Source organism: Stomoxys calcitrans, chromosome 2 (genome assembly GCF_963082655.1).
Source record: "Stomoxys calcitrans chromosome 2, idStoCalc2.1, whole genome shotgun sequence".
In the NCBI taxonomy this organism is placed as follows: domain Eukaryota; kingdom Metazoa; phylum Arthropoda; class Insecta; order Diptera; family Muscidae; genus Stomoxys; species Stomoxys calcitrans.
Window position 1 is genome coordinate 157017999 of NC_081553.1, and position 11233 is coordinate 157029231.

An 11233-nucleotide genomic window follows, 5' to 3' on the forward strand; every position below is an offset into this window, starting at 1 on the left:
GAATTTCCAATTTCCTGTATAACACGACAACTGCTTTTGCATACCATTACCGCACACCTTTGCCGTAGCTTCAATAATAGGACGGCCATGTAACGGCCTCGGCTCTGGACCTATCGAAGGCATTCGACACGGCCAGGCTGAAACGTTGGGTCGCGAATTATCTGTGTGGTCGCCAGTCATTTCTGGAATTTAGGGATGAGAAGTCAAAACACCGTAGAATTAAATAGGGAGTTCCCCAAGGCGAAGTGTTGTTCCTGGTAAGTTATGCAGCGCCAGTGTGGTCTCGTCAGCAGTGGAATAATATTCAGATCAATCAGAATGCCACGCTTTGAACTGCGGCGGGCTGTCTGATCAGTTCTCACGTGGACCAACGCCATGAGGAGACAAAGATCCTAACCGTGCACTAAGATTCCAATGACACATTTTTTTTTTTGGCAAAAAGTTAAAATGGACTTTTACATATTTTTGTTTTATTCCAATAAAAAACACTTCCAAAAAGCAGAGAAACAGCATTTTTTATTAAAAACTAGCCGAACCGGACCCGCTCCGCTACGCCTTCTTTTACATTTAATGGAACAAAATTATCCTTTGAATATTTATTTTTGACAATTAAAGAGCTTTAAGTGAAATACCATGCTACGCAAATATTATGTGTATATAGCTTGACTAACAGTATAACAATATAAATACCTTTTTTTGCATCCCATATGATCTTTATTGGTCTACGAATTCGCTTGGAGATTTAGGGTCATCTAAGCTTGGATGTTAGATCTACGCCACTTGTTAAAAAACTTTTTGAGCCCGATACTCTCATGGGGATTTTGGTAGTGGAAAGGCGCCCAGGGTGGTGGTTTGTTAGATAGGGGGTGGTATTGTCCCCAGAAACTTGGTCCCGAAAGTGGGTATCAATTTCGTGCTCTTCTCCCAAATTCCTTTTATTGAGTCCGGTCATCGTCGGTAAATATAGATGTCCGATTTAGGGGTGTTTTGAGGGGGGTGGTCTGTTGAAATCACTCTTACTTTATCGAGTAAAGCTAGCATCTCCAATTTTTTCCTGATTTATTTTTAAGAAAACTTTTATGAATTGTTAATTTTGTTGTGTTTTAGTCATATATGGTCTAACGACTTGACTCATAAATGAGCAAATAACATTAAATTAACGTGGATCAGTTGGAAATGCAAATGAACCAAATTCAAACTGATTTTACCATTTGACTTCTTCAGCCTCTAGAAGGCGTATATATTATCCGGGGTTTTACATTGAGAATCCTGGGACTGAGATCTGTTTTAGACTGCCTGACCTTAATACTGCCCTGCAGGCGAAGATTCGGGCGATCGCGTAAAGCGTGAGGTGGTGTGGTGCTAACGCGAAGTGTGAACATCTTTCCGGACAGTAAACTGGCTATAAGGGCAATAACAACCAGAGCCCTAATCACGCCATTCGATTTCGAGATTCTTCAATCGAATTGTACATTTTTCGAATTGCGAGAGTCGATATCGAGTTTCTTTTGAATCATAAGAACTTGCGCACAGACTAACGCAATTAAGAGACTGGAATTTTATTCCTTACTTCGTGGTCTTGGTGACAGTATAGTTTGGCCATGAAATCGTTCATTCTGTCTTCTTGTGAAGGCCCCAGGACGGTAAAGTAACGAATGGTCTTGGAGTGTAAGAGGAAGATAAGGACATCTCTGAGAATGGCACGATCCGCGATCCGATTTGGCAGAGAAGGCCAGAGTATTGCCGTCAACAAACTTGGTTAATCTTTCGGGTGAACGCAGTCCGAAATAAGAGCGTGGGCTACGAACTCGCATGTAACACTGTGGAACAGCGAAATGGTCGACAGGATGACGAAAATCCTATGGGGAGATCCGGATTGTGAGAAGACGAGGCGATTACTGAAAGGAAACAAGCAGGAAGTCAGTAAAGCTTTCGGTATCATAACATTACACACAAAACTACGAGCTTACTTATGCAAAATCGGTGCGGCAAGTGATAACATGTGTAGGGCATGTGGGGAAGATGATGAGACGTTGGATCATTTCCTATGTCATTGTCCGGCTTTCGCGGCTAAAAGACACCGGTACTTAGGTTAATACCAGACATAAACCAAATAAGGAGCGTGGTATGGAAAACAATTAATGATTTCGTAAGTAGCACGGAATTCCTGACATAGATTTTCTTTTTGAGGTTACTTGTTTAGTATTTAGAGCGCACAACAAGCCAATTACTGGCTTAGGTGTATGTGCATAGTGATATGGAGCGGATTAATATCCGCAACATTTTTTCAACCTAGCCTACATGAGATATGGGCAAGCTATACATAATCCGATTTTACTTCAATTAAATGTTAATTCTTATACAAAATGATCTGCAAATCTAAGAACTATTTCTGATGCGAAGAAGTCTATGCCGAGGATACTAGATAACCAAGAAATCCTAATTTGTATTCTGACACCAATTTGACGAACGCTTAAAATCGACTTGGCCAAGAAGATCATAAAGAATTTAAAGATAAGGGAAACGGGACCTCTTATACGATAAAAGCCGATCCCATTGATTAAATTTTTAGAACAGGATTATACAAATTATTTCATTCTTATAAGAAAGCTTAGGAAAAAAATTATGATCTATTCTTGTAATATCCTGTAAAAAGACTACAAAGACTAACTTTTTTAACCTGGTATTTTGTTGCGTTATTGATACAAAACTCTTTTCATAAAATTATCTAGATAAGGTAAGGAGGGAGGGTTAGTTGTCGAATTATTGGACTCTTGTTCAATAATTCGACAAGTATTATCTGGATTTTGGTCTTAATTTGCTGAAATAATTTTTTGACAGCTATTTTTGGTATGATTTTTTTTAATGTGTTAAACGTAATTTTAGTCTCATTTTCTTTGCTGTTTTTAATAATATTTTTAACTTTAGTTCTAACGCACAAGTTTCTGGACGGACACTATGAAGGCGGCTAATTGCATCGGTGAGATTATCAGTGATGACACATTTGTAAGACAATTTGGCTCTAATCGGAACCTCTTAAACATCGGCTTTTTCAATGTTTCACAATCTTTGAAACCTTCCCGTTACTCTTCAAAATTTGACGAGATAAATAATTTATTAAGCTGTGGTTATCTTAGCATTATAGTTGTAGCTGAGACATAGCTGAAGACTTATGTACCTACTAAGGCTGTTAGCATTTCTGGATATAAGTTTCTTAGAGCTGGTCGGAGTGAAATGCGCGGCGGGGGTGTCGGTATGTATGTTTCAAAAGATCTTAATGCTAAAGTTCTCATGTCATTTTCTGAGCCTAGGCATTGTGAAGCATTGTTATACCCTCCACCATAGGATGGGGGTGTACTAACATCTCTTATGGTCAAACTTACTGATGAGATCAGACGTGCTGTTGATAAAGCCAACCCCTGTATTCTTGCCGCTCATGACCTCAGCAAAGCTTTCGATTCTGTTGACCATGACATTCTTTGTTTAAAACTCCTAATTCTATTGGGTTGCCCAAAAAGTAACTGGGAAATAGTGGGCTGAAACCGTTTACATGAAATATAATATGGACCACGCTCTTTCCGAATCTATTCAATTTGGATTTATACATATGATGCCTCATTTTGCAGAGATAATGGCCCACTATTTCCCAGTTGGCCACAGTGGGCCATTATCTCTGCAGAATGGGGTATAATAGATATAAATGACCAAAAATGGTCAATATCTTGGTTTCTTTAATACTTAGGACTCCAAATTGAATAGATTCGGAAAGAGCGTGGTCCATATTATATTTCCTGTGAACGGTTTTAGCCCACTATTTCCCAGCAAAATGGGGCATCATATGAAAAATTACCAAAATTTGCCAAAAATGGCCAATATCTTGGATTCTTTAATACTAAGGGCTTTAAATTGAATAGATTCGGAAAGAGCGTGGTCCATATTATATTTCCTGTAAACGGTTTCAGCCCACTATTTCCCAGTTGGCAACAGTGGGCCATCATCTCAGCAAAATGGGGCATAATATATACAAATGACCAAAATCTGCCAAAAAGGCCAATATTTGGTTTCTTTAATACTTAGGGCTCCAAATTGAACAGATTCGGAAAGAGCGTGATCAGCCCACTATTTCCAGGTTGACCATAGTGTGACTATTTTTTCTTTTGAGTGATGAATTAAATTCGACATCCATATTTCTTTTACGACTTGTATTTTATTTTGATTTTTATAACAATTTCATTTTTCGTCATATTTGTTTGAATTTCTTTTTTTTTATATTAGAATTTTTTCCATATTTGCATTTGGTTATTATTATTTTTGTATTAGGATTTTTTGTATTAGGTTTTCTGTATTATAATATTAAATTTCACATATAGGTAGCGCTCTATCGTGAATTTTTATATTATAATATATTTTCACATACATGAAAGATAGAACACAACATACTGCCACAACAACATCAATAACGAAATCGTCAGCTGCACTATTCACAAGTTGGGCGAAAGAGGTTTCCATGGAGCTTGAATTCGTTGCCGGTCAAAGAATTCCGACAGTAAATCCACTGAAGACCCTTGGAGTGACCCTTGACTTCCTCCTCTCGCCATCAGCCCATGTTACTACATTCTGCGACAAGACGAGAAACAGAAACCTATAAAGCAATTGGCCGGCCAGTAGTGAATTATGCGTCGCCGAAATGGACTGCAGGAATGAGCCGCAGGCAATGGAGAAACCTACCAACCTGTCAGAAGCTAGCTCTAATGAACATCACGGGGACCAAAATCATTAAAGTTAAATATCAGTACAGTACCTCCTGAGCTGCCACCGGGAGAATCTCCCGAATTTCCACCTCATTGAGTTGGAAAATTATCACAGGATACTGTATCTTACCAATGCGTCTTCATTTTATCAGTCTAATATGTCCTTGGTGGATGTCAACCACCACTAGTAGATGATGAGGAGGAAAAGTCATAGTTACTCTGGATGGATGGTCATATATCTTTTGAGTTTCGCCGAAATATACATAGGTTGTGTGGCGCCGTTCTACAGATTCTTTCGCACGGGCGCTTCGTATGTGGAATCGATTTCCGGCAGATGTCTTTCTCGCTATCTTAACATAAAGAAATTCAAAACAAATGTCAATAAACACTACTCTCTCTTCCCCCCATTCCAGAACTTTCCTTTCCAACGCAATGCACTGCATATATACACAGAAAGAAAAATATTAATGATATTGTCATAACATTTATGATAATAATGTTTAAATACGTTCGAATGAATCTTTTTATAAAATTTATGAAAACGTTTCATTAATTGCAATTCATTGAAACATGTCATAATATTTATGAAAATCAAACATATAGTTGATGAAAAGTTGTTATAACACTTATGAAAAACTTTCATAACATTAATAAAAATTTTTCATGAGATATATATTATATTCATGAAACCCTGTTCCACTGTTTATGAAATGTTTTCATTACATTTATAAAAAGCAAAAATAAAACCAAAAGCTTGTATATTTAGTTAAATTTATTGAGAAAAAATTGTACATAAATCTAGGTACTATGTTGTTGTTGCATGTGGAAGAGGGTAGCGATTCTGGACCAGCCTCTGGGAAGGTTGGATCGTTTCGACACGTAAAACCGACGCTGTGCACGACCACAACACAGTTGACTCGTCACGGGATAGCTGTGTGCACAATTTTCATTGCATACCTACGTGAACATATTTAATTAACATAATTTGTATATTTATGATGAAAATTATTAATATTATAAAAATTCTCTTTACATGTATGAAACAAAGTTTCATAAATATAAGAACTATTTTTCATATTCCTACATTTTCATTCATTAAGAATTTTTATAACGTTTATGTTTTTTTTTGTTCATTAATATATTACAACTTTTTATAATATTTATGAACAAAAAGTTATGAAATCCGATCACTACATTTATTAAGGAAAATTCTCTCTGTGTGGGGGACATTCCCTACGTTTTGGTTAACTAAAAAAATCTTAGAATATATCAATCTGTTAACTTACTAAAGGCTGGTACTACGTTCTTTTTTACAGAAAAATTTCAGAAAATCGTCCTTTTTGTGGTTTGATAATGTTACCACATTTGATTTTTTTTTGGTTTCTTTAGCCAAAATAATAATAAAAAAATAATAATATAAAAAAAATTAATATGGCATCAAACACTTATCAACTGCTTACGAGTATGTGAACACACAAATGTGAGTGTGTGGGTCGTACTGAAATTCACGTTTTTAATAAATAATTAAACACAAAAAAACAATTTAAAAAGACAAATTTATTAATAAAGGTGATGGGAAATTAACGATAGTATCGATAGTTTGCCCGCCCCACTCATTAATGACATCTTCGATAGTCTGAACGTCTACCTCAACGAACTTACCTCTTATTTCCCTTCAAGAGATCGATGGAGAAATAATTCCGATGATGAAATAATTCTAGATGAAAAAACACTTCCTGACGAATCGAACACATTTCGGCAAATTTTTCCGTTTTTTTTATATGGAGTTTTAACGCGAAAACCGAATATAGTACCGGCTTTAATGTAAAACAACAAAGACAGCGGCCAATTCATACGCAGCTGGCCATGAACTGTGCACCCAGACACCACAAATATCAAGGCGGATTTAAAAACGCCCGCCAGATTGTAACTGTATTAAGATGCCAGCATTCTCTTTGTTACTACTTTCTTTCTCGCATATTCTCTGCTCACATACGCATACTTTCTGCACACGTGTGCAGTTTACTGGTCCCTCACTGATTCCTCTGAAAATTACATTGTGTACAGTTTAGCGCGCCACATAAAACAATTATTAACATTTTTTAATCTGTTGCTTAAAAATAGACTTGCAGGTAAAACGGTTTTCACACACGTAATGCATACATATTTCTAATTTCTGTTGTTCTTTTTGCTGCTGCTTTGGAGTTCCCCACACAAGAGAATGTATGTATGTTTACTTAGCCTTATGTAATGAAGAAAGGCCGGTAGCACGACGTAAGGTTGGCTGTTCAAATCCCAGTCAGGGAAAATCATTGCAACTAAAATCTTAGACTATTAATCTCGATTTGAAAAAGAAATAAATTAGAAAGAGAGATAAAAATAAGCTTCACTCTAAAAGGTAAAAAATCATAAGGAAAAAAATTTTTTTTGATAATGACGTTGATAATCGAATTTTAAACTTTTTTAGTCCCTATTTAGTCACTCATGGGTATATATCGCCAAGTGGCACGTTTTCTCCCGTACCGAGATACTAATATTAGAGTAAAAAATGATATCGCCTGCGATTGTTTTCAACTTCCTTGAGTACATATTTAGTGACTCGCACGATAGAAAATGTTTGCAGGGATTAGAGTTGTACTAATCACTGATTTTGACAGATAGTACACTCAATGTTTTGTTGTTGGGCAACTGCCACTACCTGTAAATGAATATATCTTGGCTGGTACTATATTCGTTTTTTGAGATATTTTTCGCCGATTACTTTTTTTATATGATAGATTTTTAAGCAGAACAACTTGCTGATTCCATTCAGTAGGACATTCTCTCATTACTTGTGGTAAAATTTTAATAACTTTGTTATTTGCGTAGTATTAAAAAATAGTCGCGAAAAACATGGGTTTTCATTTTTTAATTGACAGCAATTAAGTGTTTTTGTTTTCTAACCAAAACACGTTGTTTTTTCTGTCCTTATTGTTTTCCCTATTTAATCTATTTTTTCGCATATAAAGAAAAACGAAAAACATAAACATAAAAAAATGATGCCGGCAATGGTTTTAAGTATTGCCACTTTGATTTTTTTTTTTGCCATTTTCCTATTTTTCCCCGCCTATTTTTAGCCAACGAATCGCCGACTTTTTTATATGAATTTTAACAGCATTCCGCTTGAAAAACTGAACAGAATACTCAGCTTAAAGAAAAAAAAAACAACAAAAAATTTTTGCTAGCCGGGAACTCGAACATGGGCTTATGAATTTATCAATGGCATGTGAATTTTTGGTGGTGCAAATTCTTTCTCGCAAGCAAGAAGCATGACCATTTCTTTTAAACTGACCCATTTTAGCAGTACCTATTACTAGTTCGGTAAATATAATTTTATAGCCAAATGCATACTTACTTTACTTTAATTGGCTATGACAGAACATTTGTTCCACTAGCCGAACGTAGAATAGCGTTCCAAGCACCTCGACCTTCTGCGCTCCTTTTAAAATCTCTGACACCAAGTTATGAGGTGTCTCCCACCACTTGATCTTTCCATCGTCGTCCCGGTTTGCGTGCACCACCGTGTTTGCCTTCAAAAGACTTCTTTGCTGGAGCTTCTTCATCGATTCTGACAACATGATCTAGCCAACGCATCCATTGTATATCGATACGTATGACTTTGCTATCGTCGTCATACAGCTCGTGGTTCATACGAAGTCCATTTATAGCTTCCATATTGGATTAAGTGTCGTGCCCTCCAGTTTCAACGTAGAAATCTGGAAGGATTGTTCTACGGAAAACAGTTCTGGAATATGTTTATTACACCAAAATGAAGGTGTTGGTCTCCACTTTAATTTGGTACACGCACTTCTTTGAAAGATGTCCATTTATGGCTTACATATTTGATTAAGTGTTGTGCCATCCAGTTTCAAAATAAAAATCTAGAAGGATTGTTCTACAAAAAACATTTCTGGGGAATGTGTGGTGCATCAAATTAAACGTGTTGATCTCCTTTTTATTGTAATTTGGGCACAAAAGGGCTTCGTTCAAAAAAGTGCGTATACTTTTTTGAACGAAGCCCTTTTATGGCATCCACGCTGGATTTAGTGAAAAAATAGCAGCCCTATTCTGAAAACTCCCTGGGAATAAAATCCCAGGGAATTAATTTCTCCCTCGAATAAAATCCTCCTATTCTGATTGAATGGGGAGAGGAAATTTTTGGGAGAGGGAATTTCGAATTCTCGAAAACAGCTGTTTTGCTTCGGCTGTTTTATTTTTGCTAAACATTTTACTATTATTTTTTGGAAAAATAATATAAAATAGAAAAATAAGCAAAAAGAAGTTATAAAGGTTGATAAAAAGTTTACAAACATGTTAACTGTTACTTTTGTTTGTTTTAATTTTAATAGTGCACAATTATAGCCTACAGCTTGTTACAATATTTATGTGTTGTGATAACAACTTTCCGTCTTCATCCAACGATTGCTAGCTAAATTAGATGCTTCCAGAGTGGTCTGGTAGACAGATTAATTGTGGCGTGTTGTCCCTGGTTGCATGCGGGGCACACATCCTGCATGTTGGCGTTTTCCCTTGCCAAAAGGAGTTAAGGTGGCTGAATCGTATGAATGCTGTGGTGGTCTGCCTGATACGCCGTTTTATCTAAAGGCCTACTTTTATTGAACTAGAACTTGAAGATCTAATCGACATTTCCGGGCGGTGGTCACTTTTCTTAGTGGTTGGGACGGCTGATTAACATAGTGCTGCCGAAAAGCGACTTATGGATTTATTCTAACTACTGTGGAGTAAATGCTGCCAAATGTGGCGCCAAGTATCTTTGAATAATTGCCCACGAACATTCCATTAAGGGACAAGCAGAAGACTTCTTGCACATCATTCAGTGCCGCCCTAATCTACTTTAAGCTCAATGATAAGGGACCTCCTCTAAGTATCCGACTCGGAACGGAGTGTCAATGAAATTGAAAAACTTAAGAAAATCTTCTATGGTGTGTACATTACATATTTAAAACGGGAGAACCTAACAAAATTTGTACTTGTTTTTGATGAAAAATTGAAAAATAATTTCCATGTATTTTAAATTGTTCGTAAGTAATAAGAAGTGGTACCATTTTTTTATAAAAACATAAAATTCACAATTTTTTATCCTAACTCCCTTTCATTTGTTTGAGGGAATTTTTCCCAAGTTTTATCGCCTCATTCTCCCTTTTATAACGATTCAGAATATCTACTTTTTTCCCTGGGAGAGATTTCTCTTTTTCGAAGTTTGTTTAGAATAAGGGAAAGGGGATTAGGCAAAAAAACCCAGTAAATTGTTATTCAGAAAAGGGGAAAAGGAAGTAGAGAATAAACTCCCAGGGAATTGTTATTCAGAATAGGGCTGTAGAAATCTGGAAGGATTGTTCTACGAAAAACAGTTCTGGGATATATGTGGTACACCAGACTAAAGGTATTGATTTCCCCTTTAACTTGGTATATGCAGACTGAATTATTGTGTCCTGCCCTTTAGTTCAAAAAATCTGGAAGATTTGTTCAACAAAAAAACAGTTCTGGTGTAAGTGTGATAAACCAAAGTAGTGATTGGTTTATGTACTTTTTTGAACGAAGTCCGTTCCTGGCTGGAAGTAATAAACCTACAGATTAATTTTCTGGCGACCGAAGCTAGAACGGTAATTTCCGTACTTTTTAGGTTTTTTATTACTTTGTATCACCCTGCAATCCGCCATCTTGTCATTAAGCTGATCGACGTTTTGCCAAATAAATTTGTATGCGTGTGTGTATACATGTGCGTTCATGAGCAGAGCATATGCGAGAAAGAAGATAACAACAAAAAGAATGTGAAAGACCACCTTTTTATATCCTTCTTGGTCTTAGGTGTGGGAAATTTCAAATTTGGGTAATAGTAGTTGTGTTTCATTTTAGTACTACACTCAAAAATAATGTGAACCCCAAATGAATGAAAATTGAACTAAATGGAAGTAAAATTAACCATGATTTGGCGCTTAAGATTTTCTTTTATCAGTGTGTAATAACATCAAGCTGAAATTTTCATTAATTTGGGATTAATGAACTCAATTGCAGCATGCTTTGAACATAATTATAAGGAAAATTCTTATGCGTTTCGTATGATAGCCCTTAAAGGTATTACATACAAATATGGAAATAGTGATGTATTTCTTAAAAATTATTTTTTTTTCTCCTGTTTTATGAAAATCAGGTATAAGCAGAAAAAGTAAGATTTTATTTGCTTTAGGTAATAGGAATAGGAACTACTTCCCATGAATACTTTACCCAAATCTTATATACGTTGTGTATTGTTAATTAAAAAAATGAATATTTTATTTGCAAATACATATATAATTGTTTAACATGTACAATTTTTACTTAATCAAAAATATATATTTATGAATAAATTATCTAAAACATTTATTTATTTTAAAGATGAACTTTTATAGGTATCCTTTGACTCGTTTTTACCATTCATCTAT